This window comes from Pinus tabuliformis, chromosome 1_2, assembly GCF_031772625.1.
Source record: "Pinus tabuliformis cultivar Carrire ecotype Pingquan chromosome 1_2, CPIR1, whole genome shotgun sequence".
Lineage (NCBI taxonomy): Eukaryota > Viridiplantae > Streptophyta > Pinopsida > Pinales > Pinaceae > Pinus > Pinus tabuliformis.
Window position 1 is genome coordinate 413,128,378 of NC_142298.1, and position 21,834 is coordinate 413,150,211.

General features: G+C 35.8%; 1 long non-coding RNA gene and 1 pseudogene across 1 annotated transcript; both read left to right on the forward strand.

Moving 5' to 3' along the window:
• The first annotated feature begins 5,590 nt into the window (after positions 1-5,590).
• Positions 5,591-13,132, forward strand: LOC149206097 (uncharacterized; annotated as a pseudogene).
• Positions 13,133-20,033: 6,901 nt separating this feature from the next.
• On the forward strand, positions 20,034-20,586 carry LOC149206098 (uncharacterized). Its single transcript, XR_016253033.1, has 3 exons — positions 20,034-20,146; positions 20,276-20,340; positions 20,454-20,586. It is a non-coding gene; the product is annotated as an uncharacterized LOC149206098 (long non-coding RNA).
• Positions 20,587-21,834: the final 1,248 nt, after the last annotated feature.

A 21,834-nucleotide genomic window follows, 5' to 3' on the forward strand; every position in this document is an offset into this window, starting at 1 on the left:
CTAATATTGTTTTATCATGTTTGTCTCTTGATGCATTTTCAAAAAGATCATGAAATAAACTGCCTTATCATCTCCTTAGTAGTATTAAAAATATGGCTTCTAAAACTCAGAGAAAATCCAAAAATATAGAAAGGAGTCTGTCTCATTTTAGACTCATCAAAATTTTAGTTTGAAGTAGAGTTATCCATAAAAGAGATATTTGGGATGATTTCCTTATGAGGAATCACTTCAATCAGCTCCTAAAGCTTCACAGGAAACAACAGCTCAAAGTCATAAGAAAAGACTCATTAGGGTTATGGTTTCAGAGACTCAAAACCATGAAACTATGGCAAAGCTAGTGATTAACCTTGTGATCGAACCAATGGTTGACAACGTCGAAAAATTTGAGCCGTGGATAATTTTGAACTTGAAGATTCTCAATTAATAGACATAGTTGAGGAGAGTGTTTTGGGCGAGAATCCATGAAAATCTTGGGAAACATCATAGAAGAAGAATTAATTAAAGAAGGGGGCAAGGAAAAATGTAAAGAAAAAAAATGAAACCCTTGTTTTTAAGAACAACCTGACTACAGGAGAGACCAAAATGAAAGAAACAATAAAATAAAATATTGTTGTGGAGGAAGAAGTTACAATTATGGAAAATTTTAGGGGCTAATGTTCGCCCAGTGGGCTAATTTTCCATTATTTTTCCACAAAAAACATTAGCCAATTTCCAATTTTATAAAAGACGATTCACCCAAATTTTAGAATATAAAATTATTTTACCTTAACAATCGCCAACAATATATACAAACTATATATAAAATCATTATAAATTTGAATAATTTTACAAATATATCAATAAATTTTTTATAGTTTGCATATTAAGGATTACTGAGATTCACCAACGTTTTTAAACTTCAAGAAAATTTTCCATCCTTAAAATTTTCCTTGGTTACAGTAAATATAGACCTTGAATTTGGGGAAAAGTGTATAAGAGTTTCTCATAGCATGACCAAAGGTGAAAAAGGATGTGAAATTGCTAAACTTCAAATAATTAATATTGAGGACTCTTATGGGGAAAATAGTAGTTCACTAGAGAAGGCAAAATTGGCAAAAAAAATCAAGGATATCTATTCCTTTGTCATCTACAACACCACCAAAATAGAAGGAAAATAGTCCTAAAATTTCCATTGCTCAACAAAGAGTTTACGAATACATTGAATATCTTGAAAAAGAGGTACAACAAGATCAAGTACAACCCCCTATCTATTCTCATGTTTAAAATCCATCGACATATCCTTTTCATAATCCATCAACATCACATGTTCATAATCCATCGACATCTCCTATTCATAATCGATCACCATCTTATACATAATAAATACCAATTGATACTTATGAATAGAGGGGCATAATGGAAAAATTAAGAGAAGAAATTAGAGAATTGGAAGTTCTAGAAAGACACAAAAAAACTGAGAATGGAGTGTTAAAGACATAGAATCAAAATATGCTAAAGAGGATGCAATATTGATAAAAAAATAATATAAAGCTTAAATAATCCAATAATAAATTATACTCAAATATTAAACATCTCATTGCTAAGATACTCTTCAAGGAGCCAAGATGGTCTATTTCTATGAGGAAGAAGAGAGCTCCAAGTAGTAATTTGGTCATCCCCATCCAAGCTACTAAGACTATGGAATGCCAAGAAAATAATTACAGTAATTTTGCAATTTTTCTTATGCACAAGGACATGCAATATCCTTAGCATGGGGGAATGTTGAGGCCCAAAAATAAACTCTTTTTGTCATTTTTGTAACCCTACTTTTTCTTATTTTATCCTTAAAATATTGCTAACATCATAATTTTTCAAATCCAATGCTATCATATGTGCAAAGTTCACAAGTGGAAATTTCAAAGGTAAAGATGTCCATTCTTATATAGTTTTGTATGTTTATTTATAAAAACAATTCAAAATGACATAACTACATAAACTTACACATTCTATAGCTAGTTTTCCATTTTTGTAGCCAAAGCACAAGTTGTTATAGTTGTAGATGTGGCTCAACAAAAATCTAAATTAGAGGACATGGCGAAAAAGTAAGAGAAGGATCTCTACTTCTTGAGGGAAACCTGAATCCCTCCATGTCACCAAAACAACTTAGTCAAACCTACAATCAAATGGTGGCACATGCTCTGAAGCAAAATTCTTATGGTGAAAATAATGGATCGGATCATGAGAATCAAGCTGAGGGATTACATAGATTTGCATAAGAAATTCATGTATATCATCATGAATTTCTCATCCATGTATCATTGAATTAGATCCAAGGAATATTAAGTAATCATGTTGTTATAAATCTATGTGGTGATATTCTCAATTGTTGTTGTCTTAACATGTATAAATACCCATGGGCCTTACAATGAAAAATAAGTTGGTTTTGTTTTTGTTTTTTTTGTCAAGTTGTCTGAGTTCTCCAAATATTACATCATGCTTGACCTATGGCTTGATAAATCGCTACCTACGCGCATCTAAGCTGCCCAAATCACTCGGGAATTGCCCCCGGCCTAGGCCACACCAACCCTTAACATGGTTACATTTTTTCCCACAGAGTGTCAAACCGGTGACCTTCACATCATGGAATGACTTAAAAATACACCCAATCACCATCTATTCTACGCTCCATGGGTGAAACAAGTTGGTTTTTATATGCAAACATTCTAAAGTAATACAAACAATGTTGCTAACACGTTGTTGTTGATCTTTAATTCTCATGTGCAATGCATTATTTATGAATATAGTTATAACGACTTGTTTAGATATCTAGAGTATTTGTTTACTCCTCATACATGTGACCAAGCCAGGAAGGCCACCTTGTGCAAGAAAACACATTGTTTTCTTTTCCATTTTTTAATTAGTTTCACTTTGTTTTAGAACACGTTTATTTATTTGTACAATAGCATTTGCAGATTTACAAACAATTCATTAAAGATAGTGATCACTTGAGTTTATTCTTCATAATTTATGTTCCTTACATTACATGTTTGATTCATTAGAATTTGAATTCAAACCTTAAATTTTAAATTTATTTGTGTGTCCATAGAATGAAGGCTAATAACAAGTATTTTCCAATTGAATAGAAATTATTATTCACATATAACTCAAACTTCATATTTACGAGACACATATATATTGAGTTTGTAAGAACTATTCATAATAATTGTCTACATGGCATGAGAATCTTAAATTGTTTTAGAACCATGGCTATCATGGAATAGATAATTTGTTAATATTTTTTATAGATTAGAATTTTACTTTCAAGTCAAGAACTTAGTAGTTTTATTTAGCATTGAAAGCCTATTATATTTCTTGCATTACATTTCACAAGTCTACCAACCTGGATTGATGAATTTACTCTAAACACAATTCTAGTACAATTGAATTGACTAACATATTCTAGACTATTAAGAGAAAATAAAAATGAAAATATGCATATGCTATTGAAAAAAAGATAAAATTAAAATGTACATTTATAACAATTGAAATAACAAGTGATTAAAAATGCACACATTCATCCTCATCCTCATCATTATAGATATACTCTCTACTCTTTTCCCACTATCAAGAAATGCCATCAACATTTTACAGAGTTTAAATCAATTTAATTGAAAATCCTTAAGGATCCTTTTTTTTTTTTCTTTTGTTTCAAGTTAAATCTCCATCAATAAGTATTTATGATTGTATCATTGAAACATGTGAATACGTATTTTTCAATGAATGGAAGTTATTTTATATGAGATATTAATAATGAGAATATTTTATTATGTTACAAAAGTTATTATCAGTTAAGATGTTATAATTTGAGTTATTTATTTCATTAAAAATATTTTAAACTTGTAGCTAATTTGAAAGCTATTATTTAGTTAAAATGTTACAAGTAAATGTATTTATTTTACCAAATTTTTTGAGACTTGTCCTTAAACCTCTCACTTCTTTTTGTAATTATTAAGACAAATGGAAGGTAAAATGTTACAAATAAGGGTATCTCTTCCACCAAATTTATTTAATACTTGTCCTTAACCCTACCTTACCTACATTTTTGCAATCATTGATAGAAAAAGAAATCCAAATGCACAAATATATTGTTGGAGAGGTCATAAATTTAATGAAAATGATCACATAAAACTAACAAATCATCACCATCATTCATCATTAAAGAAAAAAAAAAAAATTTAATTCATCATGGTTCACAAAAAAATATAGAGTTACAAAATCAACTTTTATAATCATGGAATGCTCCATGATCCAAGTTTGTTTATTCAAATCAATTTCCTTTTTCTTGTTATATTGTTATGTGTGTTTATTTTGGCACAAGGTTTTCATAATTTTAATTTAATTACCAATAAGCATTAGGTGAATAATAGGGATTTAATCTCATCGAAATATTGAATAATTTTAGTAGGTCTCAAAATAGAGGGCAGACATTTAATTATTTCAAAGATAGTTATGCCTTTTTTTTCTTTCAATTTAATTAAAAAATTATTTATTTAATTTATAGGGCTCGATAAAATCAACAAAAAAAAAAAAATTGGGCAATGTGGGTTTAGAAATGTAATGTGACATTGCCTACACCTTAATGATAACATAAATAACCGAATTATGTTGATGTCTACTGCAAATTGATGTCTATATGTGTTTACCAATTATTTAATTTATATGAATTGATGTGAAGCAATGTAGGTTTAGAAACTAATGTGACACCGCCTACACCTTAATGATAACTGAAATTGATAACCGAAATTATGTTGATGTGGACTACAAATTGATATCTATATGTGTTTACCAATTATTTAATTTATATGAATTAATGTCTATCTATGTTTAGAGGTTGGATGAAATGAAAATAAATTCCAGATTTATATGGTTGAGTGAAATCAACAAAAGAATGACAATGTAGATTCATAAATATAAGGTGGTGATACACACATCCCAATGACAATGAGATTAAGTTAATATCTATTATATATTGATGTCTATTTGTATTTCCTGTCATTTAATTTATATGGCTGAATGCTTGGAGAGTGTGAGTTGTAAATTAGGTTAATATTAATTATAAAATGATGTCTATTTGTACTTAACAATCATTTATTTATATGGTTGAATAGAATCAACACAACAAATCTTAAACATCGTTTGTTGGAGATTAAGTTAATCTTCAGTATAGGTTAATGTTTATCTATATTTACTAATAATTTAATTTATATAATTGACCCAAGAAGCTTGGACAATGTGGATTGGAGATTAAATTAATCTTTAGTAGAAATTAATGTTTATCCATATTTACTAATAATTTAATTTATATAATTGACTCAAAAAGCTTGGACAATGTGGGTTACACTATTTAATTTATATAATTGACTCAAGAAGCTTGGACAATGTGGGTTCCAAAGTGTAACGCATTACAGCCAACAACCCAACAGGGTTGGAATTTCGTAACACCTCCCCACCAGTGTTTATACTTTCTGCACATGCTTACGCTATTTTGATTTCAGAGCAAAAACAGGATCGTGCAGCCCGCCATTGCATGAATGCCTGTAATCATGAATTAATGAACAGGCTGAATCGAAATATTGATTTAAGCACAGGGGGTAGTGGGGGAGCCTCAGAGCTAATTCGTCCCCGCCGCGCGTTCAGATCGTACGAGGAATACATCGAGTTGCAGCTGAACAAAACGCTGAATCCGAGGCTCAGGAAGCTGTGGACCAGCCGGGACTGGAGAAGAAAGGTCGATGTGTTTTCTGGCATGTTCCGGGGTCTCATGAAGGAACAATTACTGAGACCCAGATCGAAGGCGCTGTGTATTGGAGCGAGGGTGGGGCAAGAAGTGGTTGCCCTCAAAGAAATAGGAGTGCCTGACGCCATTGGCATCGATTTGGTTCCATATCCTCCTCTGGTAATCCATGGGGATATGCACAGTCACCCCTTCCCCGACAATACCTTCGATTTTGAATTCTCGAACGTGTTCGACCATGCTCTCGAGTCTCTACCCGTCCCTCTTCGTTTCAGAGATCGAACGGACTCTGAAACCCGGGGGAGTGGCCGTCCTCCATGTGACCGTCCACAAACGGGGAGACAAATATTCTGCAAACGATCTGTACAGCGCTGATCCACTGATTGCTCTCTTCAAGAATTCAAGCCTTCTTCACATCAGACACAGAAATCGCTCTGCGCAAGTTCAGTATTGATGCAATCGCTTCTTCAGTGGATTGAATTGTCTTGCCGAGAGAATTTTGGGGTAATTTGAGGGAGTAACAAAAATAGGGGGCCTTGTGATTTTCCTTGCGAAGGTAATTTAATAGGGATGGTTGTGAAAATGAAATATTATGTTTGAAATCAGGCGAATAATAATGATATGGCTACCTTCCTAAACGAACCTGTTCCAATTACTACGCTATGAGAATGCCTGCCTGCAATATATTATCCTCAGTAATGGAGTACATTTGTATTAATGGTGGTCTGGTTATCAAAGCCTTTCAAGAACAGACAACAGACGTATTTTCCAACTGTTTTTAAGTTAGTTGTTGCCATCACAATATTTCAAGTTTTAAAGCATGATATTCTCATACAGTTACAGCAACGGTAGAAGTTGTTACCAGGCTTTTCATATGTAAAGTTAGTTTGTGTACTGTCAGAGAGTTTGTTCGCAAAACAAAGCGAGGCAAGCCTTGGATCTCAGCCAATCTCTGCTGGAGCAATTGTATCAGGCTATGTAAAGTATTGATTTTCTTTAATATATCTTTATTTAAAAAGGAGGTTAAAAGTTTTTTTGGTTTCAATTCTTTTGTTAATTATTTATTAAAATTAGTTATAATAGCTTTATTATGGAGATTATAATTTTAAATAATTTTTTCTTTATAAAAATGAATAACACTTTATTATATTAATTTGATTTTACAATATTACATTTATATATTTTTGGTTAATTATTTATTAAAATTAATTATAATAATTTTATTTTTAATATAAAAATAATAACATTTTATCATATTAATTTGATTTTACAATATTACATTTATTGACATTTAGAGATATATGATGTGTAAATTAGTTGGTTTGTATAGGAATTAATTTTTATTTGGTTTTAGTCCAGAGACAGTGATAGCATCATTTTATTGTGACACATCATTCTTCCATCTAATATTGCAGTTATCATATTAATTTGATTTTACAATATTACATTTATTGACATTTAGAGATATATGATGTGTAAATTAGTTGGTTTGTATAGGAATTAATTTTTATTTGGTTTTAGTCCAGAGACAGTGATAGCATCATTTTATTGTGACACATCATTCTTCCATCTAATATTGCAGTTGGCTAGACACAATATGGTTGTGATAGCATCATTTTATTGGGACACATCATTTTTCCATCTAACATTGCAGTTGGCTCCAACTTAGACAGGGTATTCTTCCATCTAACATTGCAATGGGCTCCAACCTAGACAAGACCTGGTTGTAATAGTATTATCTCATTGATAAATAGATTATTCTTCCATCTAACATTAAAGCTATTTAACCTAAATTTAATTTAATTATAATAATATACGGTTTTTTCATCCAACATGAAAATTAATGTTAATCCCATCTAATAAAAAAAAACTGAATCTAAATCTAATAAGAAAAAAAAAAAAAATAGCCAGAAAATAAAATAACATATAATATTAAATGTTCGTTTCCAGCAGAGAAATAGAGAACCTGAACAACACTGTTACAGTAACAAGTATTCCCTAGTTGTGGAGACCAACGTATCCGTTTTCCTGGTTCGTAGAAAAAGAAGCTGAACTCACATAATGGGCGTACTTCGAAGCCTTAGAATAACGAATCCAAATCCAGTAAATTCATCAAAACTTTTTACAAGAATCGTCATAGCTTTTCTGGTTAACGAGCAGCGGAATATGGATGAATTTCCAACTCAGGATTTATAGGGAAATGGAATTTGGAAATACTGACGCCTGTGTATTGCGTCCCCGCTGCCTACATTTCTAATATTAGCCCGCAGCTTTCTGCACTTTGGATTTCATCCATCGCATGCAGTAATAATAATAAAAAAATTGGTAGTAATCAGAATATTAAAGACACTAGTTGTTTTAATTGTAATTTTTTGAAAAAATTTCTAGTTTATTTTCGGATTTAATTTGTCAATGGTAAAGATTCATTGAAATCATAAATTTGATGGGTGAACTCTGCAGAATCGAAGTGCTCCAGGGTTTTTCAAGGTGTTGAATCCATATATGAAGTCAAAAAACCAGTTTAAACAATAAAAATCAAGATTTCACCACAATTCTTTTTGCCAGATTCCAGCCACCCCAAATTCCAAAAGGTCCCACTTAAAGACAACTCATTAAAGAAGAGTGTTTTTTTTTGTTTATTTAAATTAATCTCATATCTAAAAGTTTATTGATTTATAATTATTTTCAAGCCTATAATAAGCTTTCCATCATATATTATCCCTTTGTTCAATGTTATAATTCAAGCTAAGCCAAATATAGATATTGATTCCAAGATATTTATAAGAAGGCATTTCCTCCAAGTTGTTGATTCATATATAAAAGTATCATATGTGATCTTTTTGGATTTAATTACATGACTTTCATTTTGTCCATATTGACAATCATACCCATTTTGGAATAGATATCTTGGAAGATTCTTAGTTGCTTGCGTAGATCAGAAAGATTCTTTGCCAAAAGAAAAATATCATCGGCATGAAGAAGAAGAGTGATAAATATATCAATTGGAGTTGGGCCAACACAACCTATTTCCTCCAAACACTTTTTAACTTATCAATGTATATGCCAAAAAGGGTAGGGGATGAGGAACACACTTGTTGGACTTTGATATTGTAGTTAATTTCTTCTGAGAAACCCTCAATCCTCCTAAAATTCTAAATGACATTCTCACCCTTGTCATAGTAGCCCTCAACTAAAAAAGGAACCTCTATCTCTTCCAAATGTTTTTCTTATGAATAGTGTCAAAAACCTTTTTAAGGTCAACAAAACAACATAGGGGATTGATTTTATTAGTTTGACACTCCATTGCAATGATCATGAGAGTAACAAGGTGGTCCATAGTTGAATGATATCCCTTAAACCCAGCTAGGCCTTTAGCTATTTTTGTGTGGTTTCTTAGATAAAGGCTAATATTCGTTTCCAAAGTAATTCTATATAGGTTGGCCAAAACATGGCTAATCATAGTGGTCCCATAATTAGAGGGAATTGTTTTATGACTACTTCTAAAAATATGTATAATGAGATTTTGTGTCCATGGTTTAGGGAAGACTCATTTCATGAAGATTTGACAATTCAAATTTTCAATTCCAACAAATTTTCACTAGATTTAGAGCCAATTTTATCATAAATATGTCCATTAAAAAGAAAAAAACATAAAATATTCACACTACACTAATAAGGAAAAATAAGAATGAAAATGTGCATATGTTATTGAAAAATAGGAAAAGTGTATATTTACAACAATATGAACAATAAATAATTAAAAATGCACACCTTCATCCTCATCTTCATAATTATAAATATACCCTTTATTTAAAACTTATACCTAACTTGAAAGCTAGTATTTATTTAAGATGTTACAAATATGACAAAAGAACATTAAGATGTTACACCCTACTTATTTTTTACAATTATTAAAACAAAAAAATTTAAGATATTACCAATAAATATCTATTCCACCAACTTTATTTAAAACTTGTCCCTAAACCAACCCCATTACTCTTTACAATCGTTGATAAAAAATAAACCAACCCCATTACTCTTTACAATCGTTGATAAAAAATAAATACAAACAGGCTACTCTTTGCAATGAATGATAAAAAGACAAATACAAAAACCCTCAACTACACTGAAAATAACCACATAACCTCCATTCATTAACATAAGAAACGATCATGCATCATTTTTTATTTTTTATTTTTTATTTTATATATATCCCTACACCATGGTTTACAAAAAAATATAGAGTTAGAGGGTTGAAAATCAACTTTTCTAAGAGTGGAAGAGTGGAATTCTCCGTGTGGTAGGTTTGTTTCTTTGGTTTATTTGGTTAATATGCATGTTTGTTTTATAATAAAGTTTTTATAATTATAATTTAATTATTAATAATTATTAAATAAATTTAATGTTCATGTAATATTTTTAAAATATTTAAATATTTTCAATAAATAAAGGGTTAAGATTTCTTTTAAAAATAGTTATGTTTTTTTGTTTTTTAAGTTAATTAAAATAATATTATATCTAGATATATCATTAAAATCTGATTGCTTATTATTTTGTTAAATGTTTTTTAAATTTATATATATTATTTATACAATAATTTTTTAATAATTAAATAATAATAATAATTTAAAATAAAGTTATAATATAATTAATTTTTATGGTTTTTTAAGCGGATAATATAAGATGTATCATAAAGTAAGTGTCCTAATATCTATTATGAACATACATGATACTACCGCTGACAATGAAGATTAAGTTGATATCTATTATAGAAAGATGTTTTTACTAATAAATATTTTCATTATCATTGATATGTTGATATCATTATATTATATTATATTTGTAAATCTATAATATTATATTTGTAAATCTATAATATTATATTTGTAAATCTATATTGTTTAAGCTTTTGTTAATTCTATCTAATTATTTAATTTATAACCACCCAACAAAATTAGGAAAAAACTTATATAGTGTATTACCACTGATAACCGAATAACAATAGAGATTAAGTTGATATTGATGTTACATCTGGACGGAATCAACAGAAAGCTTTTACAACGTGGATTCATAAATGTAACGTGGTACCACCGACACCGAGTGGCAATGGAGATTAGGTTGAGATATTTGGATTAGGTGAATTGGGGTGTAGGGAAAGGCTGGGCCCTACCCTTTTTACTCGAGACAAATTTGGTGGTGAAGGTCATGGGGTTACTTGCCATTAATACCCATAGAATGGGGGATCTGATGACATTTGAAAACGGCCCCAAATGAAATCACGGGGTAAATCAAATTGATAATACCTCCCCCTCGTGACGGTTACACTGCGAGAACTTATTCATAACTGTCTCGTGATGGTAGTGGTAAATATTTTTTACTATTAATCCACTCCAATGATAATGGTAAGGCTGCATGCACTAAAAAAACCTCAAACCTATTCCAATTACTACTGTCCTCTCAGGTATCAAGAATGCCTGCTGCCTGTCAGCAATATACTCTCCTGAGCAATAGAGTACACCTGTATTAATGGCGGTCTGGTTCTCAAACCTTTACAACAGCAAACGCATTTTTCAATTTTTTTTTTCTGTGGTTATGGTTGCCACTACAGTATTTTAAGTTTTAAAACAAGATATTCTCATGCAGTTACAGCAATGGCAGAAGTACTTGTTGTTACCATGTTTTTGATATGAAAAGTTAGTTGTGTACTGTTAAAGAGTTTGTTGCCGAGGCAAAGCATGGCAAGAGCTCAGGTCCAATAACGATCGCTACTTATCAATTGTATCAGTAAACATAAAATTATGTTTTCTTTAATATATATTTATTTAAAAGAAAATTATGTTTTATTTAATATATATTTATTCAAAATAATTATTATTTATTATAAGTAATTACTTGTAATTTTTTTTCGTAGTAAGCACCTACAGGGATTTGAACCAATAACTTATAGTTTTTAACAATGCACTCATTCATCGTCAATCCAAAGCCCCGTAGGCCTTTACCAATCTTTGCACATGGTAAAATCTTGATTTGAAGTTATGGATATCTAACAATACTATGGATATTACTGATTTGTATAGACAAATACTATGGAATACCATGGCTTATCTATACCACATACCAAAAAACTTTCCCATTTCATCAAAATGTTTTTAATGAGATATATCTAAAACTCTATATCCTCACCACCACTAAAAACATTCTATCTATATTCCATAGAGATCAAACCAATATTTTAATAATATTAAAATAAAAGTAATTTTTTTAAATAAAGAATTATAGATTTTTTTAAATAAAGATATACCCAAAATATGATAGGAATTAAATCTCTAGTGTCACGACCACAATCTAACTTAAAAAAAAATTTATTACCTAACCCTTACAGATCACTTGCCACCGTGATCACAAGGTATTCGGTTCATGGTAAAACATTATAATTTATGCATTTTATTTAATTCACCTGCATATGATACGACTTGGCATTAGGTTGGTTTCCACGCGGGTTTGCTCACGCTACACCTACCCACTCCAGCACTATGCCATAACCTATGCCATAACCTTATTGTATTGCATTCTTGTTTATTTAACGCGGCACCAGGTGGAAGGCGGATGTTAATCCAGCTCATCCATCCTGTGGCCAGGTGGAAGGAGGCCATGTGATTGCCATGTGAACGTTCAGGGTTGTACAACTATGGTTTCCGCGCCAACCTCCCCGCCCATACGAACGATGGTGATCAATCCGTGTAATCGTAGGGCTCAGATTGATCGAGGGTTTGACCTTCAGCGTATATTCCGCTGAGTTCTTCGGCCTCAGTTCATTTGCGTCCAGAATGTGCCTCTGCTCAGCAGAGCTTCCTCCGCACTGTTCCAGTTACACCTCTCTCGTTCAGGTATGAATCTAACTGTTGTAAAACACTAACACACAGGTTACAGTCTTACACCCCTACAGTTCATTACATTTTTCATTGCACCTGCGTTTTTCTCTATTACAGATAATGAATAACTTATTTCCTGTGCAGGAGGGTTTGGATCTTCCAGCCTCTACTGCCTGCGGAAAGAGGGTGCTGGCCCACGGTCAATCCAGGTGAGTTCTTATTCTTGCAGGCGCAATTATATAAAGAATATCTATGATTAGGTGGATTGAAGGTCTCCACAGGCCGGACGAAACTTATGTCCTGCTATTCCTGCTTTTCTCAGGTCTTATTGTTATTTGTTCAAGCCCTTGCTGCGATTTACAGGCGGCTCTCCCCATGCCAGACCTGTATCTCGTGAAACCCTGAGGGTTCAGCTATTTTGCTTATGGCTGCAAGCCATTTGTAAATTTATGTAGATGGGTACTTGAATCTGAGTCCAAATCTCTGTTTTGAGTTGATACCGTTAATTCAGGGTTTATATGTTCAAATATTTGCATGTTTTAATAGAACCCTTATGTTCTGGACTTTAGTCCCTTTCGGCTCCTGAAGCTATTAATATGAATGGTTTACCTGTGTATTGATCTTTGTATGCACGGCTACAGTCTCTTAATGAAGTAACGTATGATTTCTTTTATGCTGCCGGCTATATCGAAGCTACTCTGTTTATTTGATGTTAAATTTAAAGGTTCTCATGCACATGCCTGTGTTATTCCTCGAGGTTTACCCACTGTCTATTACTACAGTTTAATATGATCATGCATATGAAGTTAATATCGATGGACTTGCCACAGGGAGGGTTTGTTCTGTTTCGAACTTGGTATGACTGTCGACTCCTTCGTTTGAAGTTTAATCTTATGGCAAGAACTCGGGTCTATTATGAGTAGCTAGGTTAATGCATCAGATTTGGTATTCGATTCTTTACCATATTTCATATTTTCTTAATGCGGCTGTAGGGTTAAGGCTTGCATTCGGGTTGATGAATGCAAGACGAACCCCTTTGCCACACACAGGGTGTTATACCCGCGACCATGATGTTTAAGCCGGTAGAGGCATAATGTTAATTTTCCAGTTTCCGTATCATATTAGAATCATACTATTAATCTGTAAGTACATTAATGCTCTTATATTCATAACGTCAGCCTGCATGTAACGTTAACGCACCATCTTTGCACAGCTATTTAATACTTGCTGTAGTTATTGCTCCCCTTACACAGCTTTATATTATTTGCTATATTTTCGTTCATCTCACACAGTTATATAATATGGTGAAACGTTCCGTGGGTTGAGCTATGAGCATAACCCTTACGGCCGTTCCAGATACTTTTATTTCTCTGAGTTATTGTTTTATCAGAGGGCCTCGACCCTTTTATTTAACCATTCTAGTCTATACCGTGATAATTTAATTCCAAGTCAGATCTGCAGATAGACTATATGTATTAACCTATATGACAGCTCCACTACCACTGTTTGATGTTCAGCAAGATTAATAATTAACTGCAGCAAATAACCAGATAAGAGACTTAAATACCTGAACCGGTCTGAGTGCTATCTTTGCTTGTTACGCAAGTCAGAGTTATTTAAGAACACATACCTGTAATCTGCTACCGTCGTGCCTTCTTCAGAGAATCACCTGCAATGGTTTTTCTCTTATCCTCCCAACCTTGAGATCCACTTCACTGGATTCTCCCCCCGAGCCGTCTTGCAGGCCTGCAGCCCTCAACAAGACTCTTGCACCTCTGTGCTAGGTTATCTGGTCATTACCAGACTTAACCTCTTTTCTTTCTCTGCTCTCTCATGGAATTCCTCTCTCTGCTTGTTCCTCAACAACCCAGAGACTTTTCCTTCCCAGGACTTTTCCTTGGGTGAGAAGCAGTTGCATCAGTTTTATAACTGATTCACTAAAAATAGAAATCCTCCTTCAGGAGGCTGCCAGCATTTTCAAGAACATACACATGTAACATAATTCAATAATCAACTTTTCATTAATAATGTCATTCAAACAATGAGTAACCACTTCACAGTTTTTACCATAGTAATTATCCAGATTTACAAGTTACCAGGGTCATTACATCTTCCCCCCCTGGGATTGGACATCGTCCCGATGTCTTCTCTCATTAAATAAGTGTGGGTAAACTTTCCTAACGAGTTCTTCGTCTTCCCATGTAGCCTCCTCAGGCCCATAGTGCTGCCACAACACTTTAACTTGGGTAATAACCCGTTTCCGCAGCGGCACTTCTCTCCGGTCGAGAATGCTCTGTGGTTCGACCAGAACCTCGCCTTCCGGTTCGACCTGCAGGCAATCAATACTTTTATTCAGTTTCCTATTACATGTAGCTGCATAATAAAGACAACCGGATTAATTCTTACCTGCACATCTTGCCATTGAATGACATGTTTAGGATCATAGACATATTTTTTTAGAACAGAAACGTGAAACACATTATGAATCCTAATGTGACTTGGCAAGGCAAGTTGGTAGGCCACTGGCCCTACTCTAGCCAAGACCTGAAAAGGTCCAAAGTATCGAGGAGCCAGCTTAGCGCACCCACTCCACTGCAGGGTGCTCCTTCTGGTTTGAATCCTCACAAACACATGGTCGCCAACTTTGTATTCCGTGAATCTTCTTTTCCTGTCCGCAAAGCTTTTCTGTCTGTCTTGTGCAGCTTTCAAGTTTGCACGCACCTTTCTCACCATGTCTTCCATGTCTTTAAGCATTTCCGGACCCAAATTCAGCTTGTCTTCAGGTCCACCCCAACTTGAGGGTGTGCGACACTTTCGTCCATACAGGACCTCAAAGGGACTTAGCTGAGTCGAAGTGTGATATCCATTATTATACCCAAATTCGACCAGATGTAAATATTCTTCCCATTGACCTGGTTTCAGCATTACATACGCCCTCAACATATCTTCCAGCACCTGATTCACTCGCTCGGTTTGACCATCGGTCTGCGGATGATAAGCTGTGCTGAAATTCAGCTGAGTACCCAACTCGGCAAACAATGTCCTCCAAAAAGTAGAGGTGAATTTCACATCGCGATCTGATATAATTACCTTTGGTAATCCATGCAGTCGGAACACATTTTGCATGAAGAGATGAGCAATCTGCACCGCCTTGTAAGTGGACTGCACAGGGACAAAGTGCGCTGGTTTACTTAACTTATCAACCACTACCATGATAGAGTCGTTGCCCTTCTTTGTTCGGGGCAACCCTGTTATGAAATCCATGGAAATGATTTCCCATTTCCACTCCGGAATGGGCAAAGGCTGTAGCAGTCCAGCGGGATGCTGATGCTCTGCCTTAATTTGCTGGCATTCCAAACACCGTGCCAAGTACTCAACTACTTGTTTCTTCATTCCTGGCCAATAGTATTCCTTCTTAAGCGCAGTGATCATCTTTTGGTACCCCGGATGACCAGTGTAGTGGCTGATATGAAACTCATCCAGAATCAGCCTTCTAAGGTTATTTGCATCAGGTACATACATTTTCTTATTAAAAAACAGCATTCCAGCACTATTCAGTGTGTATCCTTGCTGTAATTTTTCCTTATCAGATTGCTGTACTTGCTGTTTTAAGTGCTGGTATTCAGAATCAAGACCAGCTGCTGTTTTTAATTGCTCAATTAATGAACTCTGCCATTTGCTGACCGAAAGTTCGCATAAACAATGAACCTTCCGACTTAATGCATCCGCCACTCGGTTTTCCTTGCCCTTTAAATGCTTTATGTCGAAATCAAATCCACTTAGAAAATCTGCCTAACGACCTTGTCTTGCATTCAAGGTAGGTTGGCTGAAATAATGTGTCAAGCTGTGATGATCTGTTAACAGCAGGAATTTCCTCCCTAAGAGGTAGTGTCGCCACATTTTCAGCGCATGAATAACAGCTGTTAATTCCAGATCGTAAGCAGAGTACCTCTGTTCATGCTCCTTCAGCTTCCTTGATTCATACGCTATTACCTTTCCTTCCTGCATTAATACTCCTCCCACACCCTCCTTGCTCGCATCAGTGCATACCACATAATCCTTATTAGGATCAGCGATACTCAAAATGGGTGCAGTGGTAAGTAGGTGCTTCAGGCGGTCAAAACTCTGCTGACATTCTGATGTCCACCTAAATACCTTCCCCTTTTTCTGTAAGGAGGTAATAGGATAGGCTATCCTAGAGAAACCTTCCACAAACCTCCGGTAATATCCAGCTAATCCCTTAAAGGATCTGATATCAGCAACATCCTTGGGTATGGGCCATTCCATAATGGTTTTTATCTTCTCCGGGTCTACAGCAATTCCTTCCTTAGTAATCACGTGTCCCAAATACTGAATTTCCTTCTTGAAGAAATCGCATTTGCTGAACTTAGCATATAGCTGATGTTCTCGAAGGGTCTGCAACACCAACCTAAGGTGCTCTTCGTGTTCCTGCTGGGAGCGAGAGTATATCAGAATATCGTCAATAAATATCAGCACAAATTTGTCTAAAAACCGATGAAACACGCTGTTCATCATACACATGAAGGTGGCAGGTGCATTGGTCAAACCAAAAGGTAGCACTACAAATTCGTAGTGCCCATAGCGTGTCCGGAAAGCAGTTTTGGCAATGTCCTCATCTTTAATCCTGATCTGATGATAACCAGATCGCAGATCAATCTTGGAAAACACTTTTGCCCCTTTCACTTGATCAAAGAGTTCATCTATCCTGGGTAAGGGGTACTTGTTTTTGACCATGAGCTTATTCAGCTGCCGGTAATCTATGCACATGCGCAGGGTCCCATCCTTCTTCTTCACAAATAATACCGGAGCTCCCCAGGGTGATACACTGGGATGTATGTACTGTTTATCCAACAACTCTTGGAGCTGCATTTTCAACTCTGTTAACTCTGGTACGCTCATTCGGTAGGGTGCCCGCGATACTGGTGCTGCCCCCGGTATCAGCTCTATAGTGAAGTCTATGTCCCTCTTTGGAGGCAGCCCCGGTACCTCTTCAGGAAAAACATCTGTAAATTCCTGTACCACTGGAATATTGTCTAATGCAGACATCTTATCTTTCTGGTTTGCATAGCCAACTTGTATGGCATAGATATGACATTTCTTTCTAATACATTTAGCTAACTGAGTTGCAGTGATAGGTCGAATCTGAACAGGATGTTTAATTCCCTGCAATTCTTGCTGCTGCCCCAAATCATCCTTGTAGTATATGGTCTTGGTTTTGCAATTCACCAATGACCAGTGCTTTTCCAGCCAATCCATACCAATAAGAATGTCATAAGAGCCTAATGGAAGTACATTCAGGTCTGCTGTTACGGGCTGTCCAGCTATACTGAAAGAACAGTTATTAACTTTAGCTAAAACCCGCCTTTTGGCTCCCGTAGCTAACTGGACCAACCATGGGTTTTTGAACTTTTCCGGTGGTAGCTTACAATGTTCCACTACTTTTGGACTAACATAACTTAAGGTAGCTCCTGGATCAATAAGTACAGCTACAGAAAGGTTTGAAATCTTACCTTCGAATTCCACCATGGAAGGTTGGTATTCCGCTTGCCGGTCCTCTAAGGCTGCATTAATTCTTGGTACGCTGCGCGCCACATCCCCAACAGTTGAGGCTTCATGGATTTGAGATATTTGATCAGCTCCTTTACGCTGTGGACAATTCCTAGCGTAGTGCGGTCCTCCACACACCCAGCACTGAACTGGAGGTCTGGTTCCCTCAATCTCTGATCTAGCAGGTGGTTCGCTGATTCTGCTTTCGCTTGGCTTAGCTCGGAAGGTGCCTTTGGTTATGTTTCTGCTGATCTGACCCTTCCCAGCCCCCTTACTGCCATTTCCACGGCTGCCTTTGTTGTTTCCAGCAACTCTGTTGCCTTTTCTCTCATTCCATCTCTTGTTTGGAATGTCTCCTTTCTGTTTGTTCTGCTGATAACAAATTCTAGCCTTTCGAATTGCCTCATCCATAGTTCGGGGATTGTCAAACTCAATCCGTTCCCTTATGTAAGCTGGTAGGCTACTCACGAACCTCTGCACCTTGGCCTTCTCCTCCTTTATGTATGGCACATAGCGAAGCAAAGAAGTGAAGCGATTTATGAATTCATCCATGGACTGCTGTCCTAATCGTAAGTCATGGAATTCTCGCGCCTTCTCATCATAGAAGCGCTCAGTTAAATACCTCTCCTTAAAGTATTTCTGAAATTTTTCCCAGGTTATGCTTTGCTCACTTACTCCCTTCACGATTTTAATCTCTTCCCACCACAAGGTGGCTTTGCCTTGCAGCTGGAAAATGGCCAGCCGCGCCTTCAGATTTTGATCATATTCGTACAGTTGAAAATATTTGTTAATGTTAATCAACCAAGCTTCTGCTGCTTCTTCCTGCTCACCATCGAAAAGTGGAGGTTTGATTTTTCGGAATTCTCCTTGTAACTCCATTTTCTGCCTCTTTGAGGTTTGCTGTTCCTGCACATTATCAGAATGGTCTTCCTGTTCTTCTGAAAGCTCAGGTGCATAATCCCGTTCTTCAGTTCCCCTTTGCTGTTCCGCACTGGGGTTGGCTAAGGGTGGATTTTGTTTGTCTGACAAGCTTTTCAATATTCTTTCTTGCTCCATTGTTAATCGGGCATTGTCCTCTCGTAGACGCGCCATTTCACTTTTTAGCTCTTGGACTGTTTGCAGTATCGCCAGATTGGTACTGCGTGTCTCAGCACCAAGTTGTACCCACAGCTCAGCATTTTCTTGAGGGATGCCGCCAGCTCCCGGCATTTCCTCCATCTTGCTTATTAGCTGTTAGCAGATGGCTGTCTCTGTATGGGTCTCCTAATTGGTACACAAGAAAGTCAATTAGCTGCATTGTCTTCATATATACATTATAAGATAATCTTTACTGTTCCAGAGGCCACAGTTTTGAAACCTCTGCTCTGATACCACATTGTCACGACCACAATCTAACTTAAAAAAAAATTTATTACCTAACCCTTACAGATCACTTGCCACCGTGATCACAAGGTATTCGGTTCATGGTAAAACATTATAATTTATGCACTTTATTTAATTCACCTGCATATGATACGACTTGGCATTAGGTTGGTTTCCACGCGGGTTTGCTCACGCTACACCTACCCACTCCAGCACTATGCCATAACCTATGCCGTAACCTTATTGTATTGCATTCTTGTTTATTTAACGCAGCACCAGGTGGAAGGCGGATATTAATCCAGCTCATCCATCCTGTGGCCAGGTGGAAGGAGGCCATGTGATTGCCATGTGAACGTTCAGGGTTGTACAACTATCGTTTCCGCGCCAACCTCCCCGCCCATACGAACGATGGTGATCAATCCGTGTAATCGTAGGGCTCAGATTGATCGAGGGTTTGACCTTCAGCATATATTCCGCCGAGTTCTTCGGCCTGAGTTCATTTGCGTCCAGAATGTGCCTCCGCTCAGCAGAGCTTCCTCCGCACTGTTCCAGTTACACCTCTCTCGTTCAGGTATGAATCTAACTGTTGTAAAACACTAACACACAGGTTACAGTCTTACACCCCTACAGTTCATTACGTTTTTCATTGCACCTGCGTTTTTCTCTATTACAGATAATGAATAACTTATTTCCTGTGCAGGAGGGTTTGGATCTTCCAGCCTCTACTGCCTGCGGAAAGAGGGTGCTGGCCCACGGTCAATCCAGGTGAGTTCTTATTCTTGCAGGCGTAATTATATAAAGAATATCTATGATTAGGTGGATTGAAGGTCTCCACAGGCCGGACGAAACTTATGTCCTGCTATTCCTGCTTTTCTCAGGTCTTATTGTTATTTGTTCAAGCCCTTGCTGCGATTTACAGGCGGCTCTCCCCATGCCAGACCTGTATCTCGTGAAACCCTGAGGGTTCAGCTATTTTGCTTACGGATGCAAGCCATTTGTAAATTTATGTAGATGGGTACTTGAATCTGAGTCCAAATCTCTGTTTTGAGTTGATACCGTTAATTCAGGGTTTATATGTTCAAATATTTGCATGTTTTAATAGAACCCTTATGTTCTGGACTTTAGTCCCTTTCGGCTCCTGAAGCTATTAATATGAATGGTTTACCTGTGTATTGATCTTTGTATGCACGACTACAGTCTCTTAATGAACTAACGTATGATTTCTTTTATGCTGCCGGCTATATCGAAGCTACTCTGTTTATTTGATGTTAAATTTAAAGGTTCTCATGCACATGCCTGTGTTATTCCTCGGGGTTTACCCACTGTCTATTACTACAGTTTAATATGATCATGCATATGAAGTTAATATCGATGGACTTGCCACAGGGAGGGTTTGTTCTGTTTCGAACTTGGTATGACTGTCGACTCCTTCGTTTGAAGTTTAATCTTATGGCAAGAACTCGGGTCTATTATGAGTAGCTAGGTTAATGCATCAGATTTGGTATTCGATTCTTTACCATATTTCATATTTTCTTAATGCGGCTGTAGGGTTAAGGCTTGCATTCGGGTTGATGAATGCAAGACGAACCCCTTTGCCACACACAGGGTGTTATACCCGCGACCATGATGTTTAAGCCGGTAGAGGCATAATGTTAATTTTCCAGTTTCCGTATCATATTAGAATCATACTATTAATCTGTAAGTACATTAATGCTCTTATATTCATAACGTCAGCCTGCATGTAACGTTAACGCACCATCTTTGCACAGCTATTTAATACTTGCTGTAGTTATTGCTCCCCTTACACAGCTTTATATTATTTACTATATTTCGTTCATGTCACACAGTTATATAATATGGTGAAACGTTCCGTGGGTTGAGCTATGAGCATAACCCTTACGGCCGTTCCAGATACTTTTATTTCTCTGAGTTATTGTTTTATCAGAGGGCCTCGGCCCTTTTATTTAACCATTCTAGTCTATACCGTGATAATTTAATTCCAAGTCAGATCTGCAGATAGACTATATGTATTAACCTATATGACAGCTCCACTACCACTGTTTAATGTTCAGCAAGATTAATAATTAACTGCAGCAAATAACCAGATAAGAGACTTAAATACCTGAACCGGTCTGAGTGCTATCTTTGCTTGTTACGCAAGTCAGAGTTATTTAAGAACACATACTTGTAATCTGCTACCGTCGTGCCTTCTTCAGAGAATCACCTGCAATGGTTTTGCTCTTATCCTCCCAACCTTGA